General features: G+C 39.9%; 1 pseudogene; it reads left to right on the plus strand.

Annotated features, from left to right (window-relative positions):
• The window catches only part of LOC101998270, a 13,763-nt pseudogene extending 11,823 nt beyond the window's left edge, over positions 1-1,940 (plus strand).
• Positions 1,941-11,731: the final 9,791 nt, after the last annotated feature.

Here is an 11,731-nt window from a genome sequence, read left to right on the forward strand (position 1 = left end):
GAGTCTCTGAGCTCACTTCCTCTTCCTCCCAGCGTCTGCTCCTCCCACCTGTGTTCTAACCTATCAGGTCAAGCAGCTTCTTTATTTAATCAACCAATGACCTTCCTCCATCAGTCCTCCCCAGTGCTGCAGCTGGTGAGGGGTAGGATCAGCTTTCCTGCCTGCAGTAAGTGACGAGGGCAAGGGGCACATCTCCCCCTCACCCATACCACCGTGTGACAGACATAATGGGACCAACTCTCTCATTTTTATGCCTTCAGGGCAGGCTCATCTGCAGCCCCATCTGTGGGGTCAGCTCTACAGTGCTTGCCCAGGTAAGGTGCAGGACCCACTCTCCTGAGGGATGCATTTGGTGGGGGGAGGACTGGTTCTCATTAGTGCTTCAGCTAGTGAGTGGCAGAGCCAAGTCTGTACAGTCTTATGCTCACTGTCTTCAGTGGTAACGGGAGCTACAGACATCAATACAGAACAAGACTGAGGTCTTGCCACTGACCCAGACATGGCCCTTGGCAGCAACACCATGGCCCTGGGTGATATCATAGGCCTCTCAGATCTGTAAGGCCCCTGCAGAGGCTCAGCCCTCACAAACATAATATGGATCTAGGTGATGGTCTAGACCCCAGCTATCTGTGTGACTCTTGGTGGCAACACAGACCATGGATATCAACACAGACTCCAATTGCTGTTGGACCATGGATCCAGATATTGTCCTTGTTAGCAGTTCAGATCAGGATGTCACCATGGCCCAGTTTGCAGTGCAGACGGTCAGATCGAGAGGGACCCATTGGCTGCATGGCCCTTGAACACCTGTATGCCTTCAGGTGGCAGTCCAGATCCCGGGCATCCACATGTTCCTCAATGATAACAGGAGCTTCAGATATCACCCTGCCTGTGACTGGGCCATGGGCAGAGACATGGCCCTAGCTGCAGCTTGGCACAAACAATGTTCTGGCCCCAGTTGGCAGAACATGCCATTCAGGCCTGTAAGACCCCATCAGTGATACAGCCCTGGGACACCAACACTTCTTCAGGTAGTGGAGCAGTTCCTAGGCATCCATGTGGCCTTTGATGGCAACATGGATCATGGGTATCAACACAGACCTAGGCTAGAGTAGGACCACAGACCCAGATGTGGTCCCTGGCAGTAGTCTGGACGCAGATATCACCATGGCCCTAGGTGGCATCACAGGTCACCCAGATAGGCATGGCCCCAGTGGCAGGCAGTGTGACACTCAAGTATCACCACGTACCCAGGTGGCATTCCTATCCCCAGGCATCTGCTCAGGCTTTGATTGTAACAGCAGCCAGGGACATCAGTGCAGACCCTGGCTATGGTAGAGTCACAGACCCAGACATGACCTGCCTTAAAATGTTTATTGCTGTGAAGAGATGCCATTGACCATAGCAACTCTGATAAAGAAAACATTTAATTGGAGTGACTCACTCACAGTTTCAGAGGTCCAGTCTGTTATTATGATGAGGAGCATGGCAGCATGCAGGCAGATGTGGTACTGGAGCAGCTGGAGTGGCTGGAGTAGCTGTTGCAGGCAACAGGAAGTTGACTGAGATACTGGGTATCTTGAGAATAGGTAACCTCAAAGCCTGCCCCCACACTGACACACTTTTCCAACAAGACTATACCCACTCCAATGAAGCCACACCTCCTAATAGTGCCCCTCCCATTGAGATTATTAGTGCCAATTGCCACAGTCTGGGTGGTAGCACACATCACTTTGAATGGTATGTCTCCTGTGGGTACACATTCCTTGGACTCCCAACATGGTCGTAGGTGGCTTCAGGCATCTGCAGGGTCCTCGGTGGTGAGAGAAGCCATGGACAACACAGATTGCCACAAGAGCATCAGGACCACGGACATGGCCCTTGGCAATAGCCTAGGCCCAGACATGGTCATGGCCCTGGGAGGCAACAAGACCACCTAGTTCAGCCAGTTCTGCACTGCTCTGGACTCTTCAGATGTGCCTCTCTCTCCAGTACATGAACCTTTCTGCTTCTCTCTCTTCCATTTCCCCACTATATACTTGATCATCACAATGGTGAGCCACAGGGCCCAAGCCACTGGTGGTTGATCTCTGCCTTCCCAGGATAAGAGTCCTGGGGTGGAGCTGTGCTTATTCTTCATGTACCCAGGTCTCGTGGTACTGGGAAGCCCCTAAATAATTGTTTTTATATTAATTGTTGCTCTATACATACATGGGTATTTATACACATACATAGTCTTAAATATAACCTGCTCAGTCTATATAATGTTACTTGTCTGTCTATGGTTTTGGTATTGGCTAACCAATTGGTGTGCTCTTCCCTGGGGAAGGCTATTTCTTTCCATCTCAACATGTCTTGGTTGCCTTTGCATAGGGTTGATAAAAAGACATACTGTCAGCCTCTTCATCAAAATCATCTTCAATCAAAAAATTCCATAGCTATTTGTCCTTTGTCTGAGAATAAACAGCCAACAACTACAACTTGAATACAACAACGTGTTTAAAAACATCAGGGACAGATACTCTGGGGCTAGTGAGACTGTCTTCACAAAGAGCTCACCAGAGGAGAGGTTTGAGTAGTCTATTTCAATTCATGAGAGCACCTCCTCCTTCCTTAGCCATCACACATCCTCTTTGTGACTTAACACGACTTAATGGTCCTTCGGATGGTGGGACAGAACACACTGACTCTTGGAGAGATTGAAGAGTTTCTTGTATATAAGTATAAAGGAGCAAAGGCCAAGACTGTCATAGAGGGCTCTGTAGTAAAATGACTGTGAGGTAGGGAAGGAAACAGCAAGCTGGAACAGTAGGAGGCAATTTATCTGTGCCAAAGGAGTGTAGATTTCCAGGAATCTGGCTTCCCAACTAATTGGCTAATTTGAATACTTTGGGCATAGAGATGGCTCACAATCCTCTCATGCTTGGCCCTTAGGCCATTAAGGCTGTTAGGGAAGGGAGGGCAGGGCAAGGGAAGTGATTGGGGTGTGGACATAATGTGTCCTCTCCTCAGGGCCTAGAAACTAGGTCATGGCCACATTAAACAAACAACTAAAACGAAAATTGAAACCTATTTTCCATCTGGCCCTAGCATTGAGTCTGGGTTTGCAGGGAGGCCATACAGTGAAGGATGTGGGAAGATATGCCACTGTGATTGAAGAAGCTATAGATGAGGCCTGTCTTCTCCCAGGACCAAACTCCCATCTATAACGGACTGTTTCAGCAAGGTGTATGTCTTAGTTAGGGTTTCTATTGCTGTGGTAATACACCATGACCAAAAACAACCAGGGGAGGGAGAGGGTTCTTTCAGTTTACAGTTCCTTATCACAGCCCATCATGGAAGGAAGTCAGGACTAGAATTCAAGCAGGGTAGTAACTGATGCAGAATCCACGGAGGAAATCTGTTAACTGGCTTGTTCTCCATATCTTGCTAGCCAGCTTTCTTATAATACCCAGGATCACCAGCTTGGGAGTCGAAATCAACCACAGTGAGCTAGGTCCTCCCATATAAATCATAGTCAAGAAAATGCAGTTTCCTGGGAACCCACAGACCACTCCAGCCAGGAGAGCAGGCAGCCTCACTGCAGATCTTCCTCTACCCCTCTGCCCTTCCAAATCCAGTTCCAGAGTCTCACACCCAGCTCTGTGGCAGACCAGATGCTTTGGCCTCCCCCTCCCCCATCTGCACCCATCTGCAGTGCATTACGCAGACGCAGATTTTCTCCTCCAGCATCCTTCCCCACTCATCCTGCTTTCTCAGCTCCCAACTCCAGCAGCAGTCCCTGGAAACCCATCAGCCAAGCATGCCAGAAAAGTGAGTAGGCCAGCAAAACAGGTAGACCAGCTCCTGCTCTTCACTCTCCCTGCTCCTCCAAAGCCTGTCCCTGGGCCCCATCCCCAGCTCTGCAGGCTACCTCCTGTGACCTCTCCTCACTCTCTGACCCCATTCCCAGGGACTAAGCAGATGTCGGTGGAACACCTTGCTTTCATCCCTCCTTTGGATGCTTCAGCCCCTTCCTCCAAGCCCATCCCCATTACTATGTATCAGCTTCCAATACACAGAAGGACATTTTAACTAGAACCTACAGTGGCCATACCTATCAGGATCCCTACCAGGCAAGACACACCCATCACATTCTCCTGAGAACCAGAGAGAAAACAGAAGCCAAAGAATGAAGCACCAACCCAACAAAGACAAGACCAGGTATCAGAACTTAGAATTATAATCTTCTCAAACCTAATGCCTAGATGATATGTTCTAGCTTCTTTGGTAATGGAAGACACAAAAGAGAAACATAAACATCAAGCCAGCCACAAAACCTTTAATCTTCAATAGTATCCTTCCTGCAGATATGCTAGGGCAATTGTTTTTCTGTAGGCTTAGTGACACACCTGAATCTACTGATATTTTAAGTACTGTTTACACTTGGGGGGGGGTTAGTCTCCACAGTCAGCACCCTGAGCAGTCTGGTGGGATTTCTGGTCCTAATGACACTTTCTTTGCCTCAGCCTCCAAATGTAGGTTTTAACTAAGTTTTTATTGTCTATTTATCAATAAAGATTTGGGGAGAAGCAGTATGAGAAGTACCTCTCCACTTGTCCCAAACCAAAAAGACCATGAATCTCTAATCTCTCTCTACTCCTTTCTGCGAATCTCTCTAGCCATATTTCTGGCTCCTCTGTCCTCTCTATGGCCAATTCCTGTCAACTAGTCTCTGCCTTCACCCCATGATTCAAGGTTAATTTTAGTTTCACAGTGTGATCAAATATCCTGCAACATTTTCCCCTTTTTGCCTAAATAAAAAGGAAAGGTTTTAGCTCTAAGACAGTATAACTACAAACAGTAAGAACAATTTTCAGATATTGTCTAAATAAAAAGGAAAGGCTCTATCTCTAAAACAGCAAAACTATATTAGTAAGAACACTTATCAGGTAAGAATTACATTGACAATGTCCAAACCACTTATATTTGGCAAATTTGGATAAAATACTCTTTTATATACCCTATCTTGGTGACTCCAAAGTTTTATACCTAAACCACTTTCTATCATAACTGTATTAGCATTTTAAAACTATCCTTTTAGACTTAAACCATTTGCTTAGATAAACAACTTAAGTTGTTATTATGTCTCTCAACCTTTATAAACTTTACATCTCTTTTATGAGATTTTAATTTGATAATGAAGAGAATGATAAAGCTATAACCGTCTAATCTTTAATTCCTGCCAGAGACCTGAGAAGGATATAATAGTACCTAAGTAATAGGAATGGCAGAGTAAACAACTTTCAAAACACTAGAAATAACAGAGACAGCTGGATGACTGGACAGTAATCCAAGTTTTCTATGTAACATTAAGTCATCCATCTTCAGCCTACAGGCAAAGAATATTTGACAGACTTTTCTGTGAAGTAGGAATTTTGAAGGATTTTCCTGCCTTGACTTGGCAAAGTTTGGCAACCAACTTTTTTTTTGTATCCTGCTTGTCCAATCTGGACAGCATACTGTCAGTAGTTGAGGTAAGGGTGTTTTTCACCCAGTGACTAGCTTTGCAACTCCATTTTGGTTCCATCGAGGTTCTTTGATGCCCATCATCTTCTCTGAAGTAGATTGGTACTGTCTTGGGTAGAAATATCTCACTGTCATGAAAAGCCTTATGTTATTAAAACATCTTAAAGGCAATATTATATAGATCTCTGAAGTGTTTGAAGATCACTTATCTAAAATTTATCTCTGACTTTGAAAATATACCTAACATGACTACAAGTTTGATTGTTATCTCAATTATGTTAAACACTTTGTAATAGTAGATTTCAAGAACTTAACTGTACATTTTTAAATGACCTGAATAGTCACAATACCTTAAAAAAGAGCACGCGCGTGCGCGCGCACACACACATATATAATGTTATAACAAAAATAACCTTAAATTTGCATCAATATACAGAAATCTGTACCTTTTATCCTATCATTCTTATATCCTTTCTTTTTTTCTTTTCAGAAAGAGATCCCTGAATCTCACCTCCTCTGCTTAATTTTCTCCTTGAACCTGACCAAAACAACTTGCAACTAACCCCTCTAAACAATAACAAGCATCCATAATGTCCTGAATGAACAACCCCCCCACCCCCCACCTCTTGGAATGTGGGTATGATGTTCTTAAAATTACTTCCTATTGTTGGAAGGTGACAGCTTCTTTATGGTACTCTGAGAAAATTGTGATGTTGATCAAGTCCTGGGAGAGTTGTATCATTTGTTGTTCAGTCTTTGTGTGATGGGAAAGTAGAGAGCTTATCTGAAGTTCAGAGTGTCTATAAGGCTGGTCCATCTTAGCTAACTGCTTTGAAGTTGTTCTGAGCAGTCTGTTGTCTGCAGCTGTTCTTTGGGTGGTGCTTGTCATCTTAGTGGAGTTACCATAATCCAGCTGAATTTGTAATTGTACACCATCTTCTGGGAGGCCTCAAAAGTCAATGGAAGGAATGGTTACTGTTCACTGCAGGAAACACATTTTAAATGTCATGCAGCAGATCTCTGAGAGGTTAAAGGACCACAATCTGTTAAATACATCCAGGCCATACAAACTTACTTCCTAGTTACCTTCCTTAGATTCAAACCCCAAAATAAGTACAGGAAGCTAGATGAATCTTATTTCTAGAATTAATTAGTACTCTATATGACCACTAATATCACATCAGAAATTATACATGTATTATTATGTATCTTATATATAATAGATTCTGAGATAATATTTATACCTTAAGAGAAGTTTTAAAGAGTCAAAATAAAATCAAAGGATTATGAGATTAATGGCAATAGAATAATCCCTTAATTTTGGTTATTTCTTCTGTCCCATACCAGGTGGCTTTTCTGATATGAGACAGAGATTTTAGATAGTTCTTTAACAAGCATGTGTAGGTTTAGAGAAGGAGAAAGCCAGGCACCAACTCCAAAGCCAGCTTTAATTTTTAATTGAATTGGGACCACAAAAAGACCATATGTCTTTTATGTTTGTACAGAGCATCAAAAACAATAATTTGGGAAAATTTATAAAATTCTACTTAGTTGGGGGGCATATTATACCATTAGGGCAATCTACTTTTTTCCTGGGTCATTTTCTCTTCGTGATTCATTCTTCTTTTTTAGATGTCACATTTGTCCAGTGGTTTTTAGATTCTATAGTTGGTTATTTTTATTCTTCTGAAAAGACATGAACAAAATCCTGCCCCAGCACCAATTTTGGGAAGTCCATTTTTGGGGGCAGGTTCTTTATTTGCTAATGCAAAAAAAGTTTTTGGCAACAGAAAAAGCATTATCTTTGAATAATACTTTTTTTATACCTGATCAAATTAAAGGCATTTATTAGTCTTATAATTTATTTGAATGATCAAGCCATTTGATGAACTACTCATCTCTCTTAATCAAGAGATTTCTCCAGGTTGAATCTAATATTTATTAATCTTGATGGTGTACATAGGTTTCTTCTCCTGTGGAAACAAAAGCAAAACTTCTTCCTCAATGTAACACATATTCTGGTTTCCATTTTGAGGTCAACACGTCTTTAAAATATACAGAATGATTTAATTCATCAGTCTTTTTCTACTTTTCAATGTCTCTCCACTACTGTTGTTCTTTCTCATTACCTTTTAAAAAATTTTAAGTTAATAAAGCACTGTGTAATCTATTTCTGTGTTTCTTTATTGCTCATTTCTATTTATTAAGGATATAATTTAAAGTGAAATTAGATCTTTCTTTAACTGCTTGTGCTGTAGAATTGTGTGGAATACCTGTTATATGCTTTATATTCTAATATGCAAAAACAGTTTTATTTTACTAGAGACACAGGCTGGGACATTGTCAGTCTTAATTTATACAGGCATCCCCATAATGGCCATGACTTCTAATAAATGTGTAATTACAGAATCAGCCTTTTCAGAACTTAAAGCAATTGTCCATTGAAATCCTGAATAAGTACCTATGGAATGGTGCACATACTTTAATTTTCCAAACTCTGCAAAATGAAACACATTTATTTGCCAAATTTCATTTCTTTGAATACCTTTTGGGTTACTTCTTGCAGGTAATGGAGTTTGGTTATACAAGAAACAAGTAGGAAATTTCCTTATAATGTGCTGAAAGAAAATCCTTCTTCAAACCTTTGGTATTAACATGATATTTCTTAGAAATTCTTAGAAAATTCTGAGGCTTTTAGCATATTTTCTATTATAATGCCATGAGAATAACACTTAATTCTGATTTTTGAATTGAGTCATAAGGGCTTTGAGCCACTTTACTTATTTTTCTTGACCTACAATCTGCCTTTCCTGATATATTTGCGTCAGTATAGAATGTACAGGTTCCAGAAATTGGTTCCTCTTAGTATGTGAGGGAGGATTCAATTAGTTCTTTTTATAAACTGGAGTCTCTTGCTTTGGGGATATTTGCTGCTATGCTCTCCAAAGAAATTACTGCCAGCTCTTTGTTAGAGTTCATTTCTTCCCACAGAGAGGCAATTTCAACATTGGCAAAAGGTACTACAATTTCATTTGGGGCTATTCCTGCTAATTGGCAAAGATTCATTTTTCTTTTCAGAATTGTTTATACTAAGTCTTTAATTTTTTAAATTCTGTTTGTGTGCTAAATATATCCATTCTAAGATCTTATCTTCTCTCTGCATAAAAAGTCCTGCAGGAAAATACACAGAAGTTAAAATATTCAGACTACAGTCAAGCTCTGGGTCCAAGTGATCCACATATATATCCTGCAACTTCTTTTCTACCAGAGCCAATTCTTTCTCAGCCTCAGCTAATAATTTATTTGGACTATTTAAGTCCTTGTCACCTTCTAAGGTTTAAAATGAATTACTTAGTTCTAGAGCAGTTAATTTAATTGTGGGTGATATCAAGTTAATCTCCCAGCAATTTTTGAAAATCATTAAGAGCTTGTAATTTATCTTGCTTGATTTGTACTTTCTGTGGTTGAATTTTTTTTGTAAACTTATCTTACATCCTTGGTAATTAATTGAATTGACTTTGGCATTTTTTTGGGGGGAGAAATTTGTATTCCCCAATAAGGCAAGATTCTCTTTAGTTCATCAAACATTTTTTGTAAGGTATTTGTGTCTGAATCTGCTAGTAAGATATCATTCAAATAATGACAAATTATAGACTGAGAAAACTTTACAAATTATTTCTAATGACTGTCATACAAAATAGCAACACAAAATACTGTCATTCAAAATAATCATTTGGGGCTGTTCAACATTCCTTATGATAAGACCCTCCACTGATACTTTTATAACAGGTTGAAATTATTATAAGTGGGAACTGTTAAAGCAAATTTTTCTCTATACTGTTTTTGTAAAGGTATAGTTTTAAAAAAGTAGTCTTTAAATCAGTCACTAAAATAGACCATTCTTTGGTAATAAAGAAGGCACATGAATTCCAGTTCAATAAAGAACGCATTGGCTGGATCACCTTATTAATAGCTCTTAGATTTTTTTTTTTACCATTGTCAATTTTCCAGATTTCTTTTTAATGATAAATATAGGAGAATTCCAAGGACTGGTCAATTCTTTAATATTTTGAACATTTAGCTGGTTCTATACCAGCTGTTCTAGTGTTTGTAATATTCCTGATGTCAAAGGCCATGCTTCACCACAAAGATTTGTCAGTTAACCATTTTAAAGTTTTTAATTTCTCCACTCTTAAAGGCAGGCACCAGGTCCAACAATAAATGGCCAACAAAAGACAAACTCAATAGCATCTTTGGAGGCTCCCTTGTCTCATAAAGTTTTCTAAGAGCATCTTTTTTAACCTTACAGGTCCTTTTTTATATATTATGCTTTCTAGTTTTATGTTTCTTTTTTTTAAATATTTATTTATTTATTTATTTATTATGGACACACTATTCTGTTTGCATATATGTCTGTAGGCCAGAAGAGGACCCCAGACCTCATTACAGATGGTTGTGAGCCACCATGTGGTTGCTGGGAATTGAACTCGGGTCCTTTGGAAGAGCACGCAATGCTCTTAACCACGGAGCCATCTCTCCAGCCCTAGTTTTATGTTTCTATGGGATGTCTGTGTGTATGAATATGTGTCTCTGTGTGTTTCTCATGTTTTTCCTTTGGATTTTTTCCTTCTCTTTGTTTTGTCCTATTTCACTTTGTGTGTTTCCACTTTGTTATTTTACTATTATTCATTAGATAGCTGTTTGAGTCTCCAAGGAGAAACAGAAAGGGTGTGAATCTGATTGGAGGGGAGGAACTTGGAGGAGTAGGGAGAGGGGAAATTATAATCAGATTAATTGTAGAAAAAAATCCATTTTCAATAAAAAAGAATATTTATGATGGTAAACTTAATGTTAGTGTTGCCACAATTTAAAAAAAAAACCCTAACTATTCAACACAATCTTCACTAAGGGCAGAATGATTACTGTTGCTGTAGATTGTGGCTCAAAGGGTCTTCTGGTGGGATAACATTTACTTTGTCCAGCCTGTTACCTGAAGTTTTACTAGACTGCTCTGGAACACTGCTGCACTGGCATTTCTGTAAGCCACATCTCTCTGTTCAGAATTTGCTGGCATCTTGTAAATGTCTATGCTTCTCTTTTAAGAAAGCGACTATATTGCTGTCCAGTTTATATAGCAAATTTTATCTAATTTCAATGTGAGCTTAACAATTTTTAGCAAATAGACAAATTTTCAATCATTGCTGCATTCTGTTCTTGGAAAAGCATCTTCACCAGGAAGCCACTTGTCATCAGTACCCTTTCCAGACTCCATCTTAGATTATCAGTGATCTCTTTTTCCTGTTCATGCTTGTTTAAGGCACTCCATAATGTGACTACATAAGCAATCTTTGTATCTGAATTTTGTGTCTGATTTACTTAGCATGTTTTTTGAGACCCATTCATGACCTGACACTTATCATTGTTCTTGTCTGTTGATGACAGAATTCCACAACATGGGTATCCCACTGTTTGCTTCTCTACCAGTTTGTGGATATTTAGATTGTTTCCAGATTCAGGATATTGTGAGCAAAGCTGATATCAACTAAAAACAAAATAACACAGCTCTCTGCTCAAAGGAAAGATAGGACAGTCTGTTCTGGTGCCAAGTATGAGTGACTATGACCTAAAAAGAAAGATTAGGGTTACCCCAAATACCATGTTCCAACATGACAGCCGTTTCATTATGTTTTTATAGCAATAGGATAAGGAATGTCATAATTAAATAATAAATTGGTAGGAGCATCAAGTAGGCATATTCTAGGGTCTGTTTGTATGCAGTCACAGGATGTTAAGACAAACACAGATGTGACTAGTAAGTGGTCTTTACTAGGATTGGTGCTTTAATTAGCACTGGGCGTCAGAGCCAAACAGATCTTTGTGAGTTTGAGGTCAGTTTCCATGTTGATTTCCAGGCTTCCAGGCTAGCCAGGGCTCTGTCTCATCAACATACAGGGTGTGTGTGTGTCCAATAATGACTGATGATAGTCCAAGGTACAGAGTTCCTAATGGAATGGTGGCTTATTCCCCCCTGGGAACTTGAGTTTTCATTGCCATGAAGATTTGGGTACAGATTTTTTATTACAGTATGCATTCGTTTCTCATGGGTTAATAAAGAACAGAAATACTTACTAATATTTTATATATGCATGCAACCTTTTATGAAACTACTTGTGTGTATGTTTTCAGGGCTGATCATTGGATATTGATTACATGTTGGATGTAT

The sequence above is a fragment of the Microtus ochrogaster genome, unplaced genomic scaffold (genome assembly GCF_000317375.1).
Source record: "Microtus ochrogaster isolate Prairie Vole_2 unplaced genomic scaffold, MicOch1.0 UNK2, whole genome shotgun sequence".
NCBI lineage: Eukaryota > Metazoa > Chordata > Mammalia > Rodentia > Cricetidae > Microtus > Microtus ochrogaster.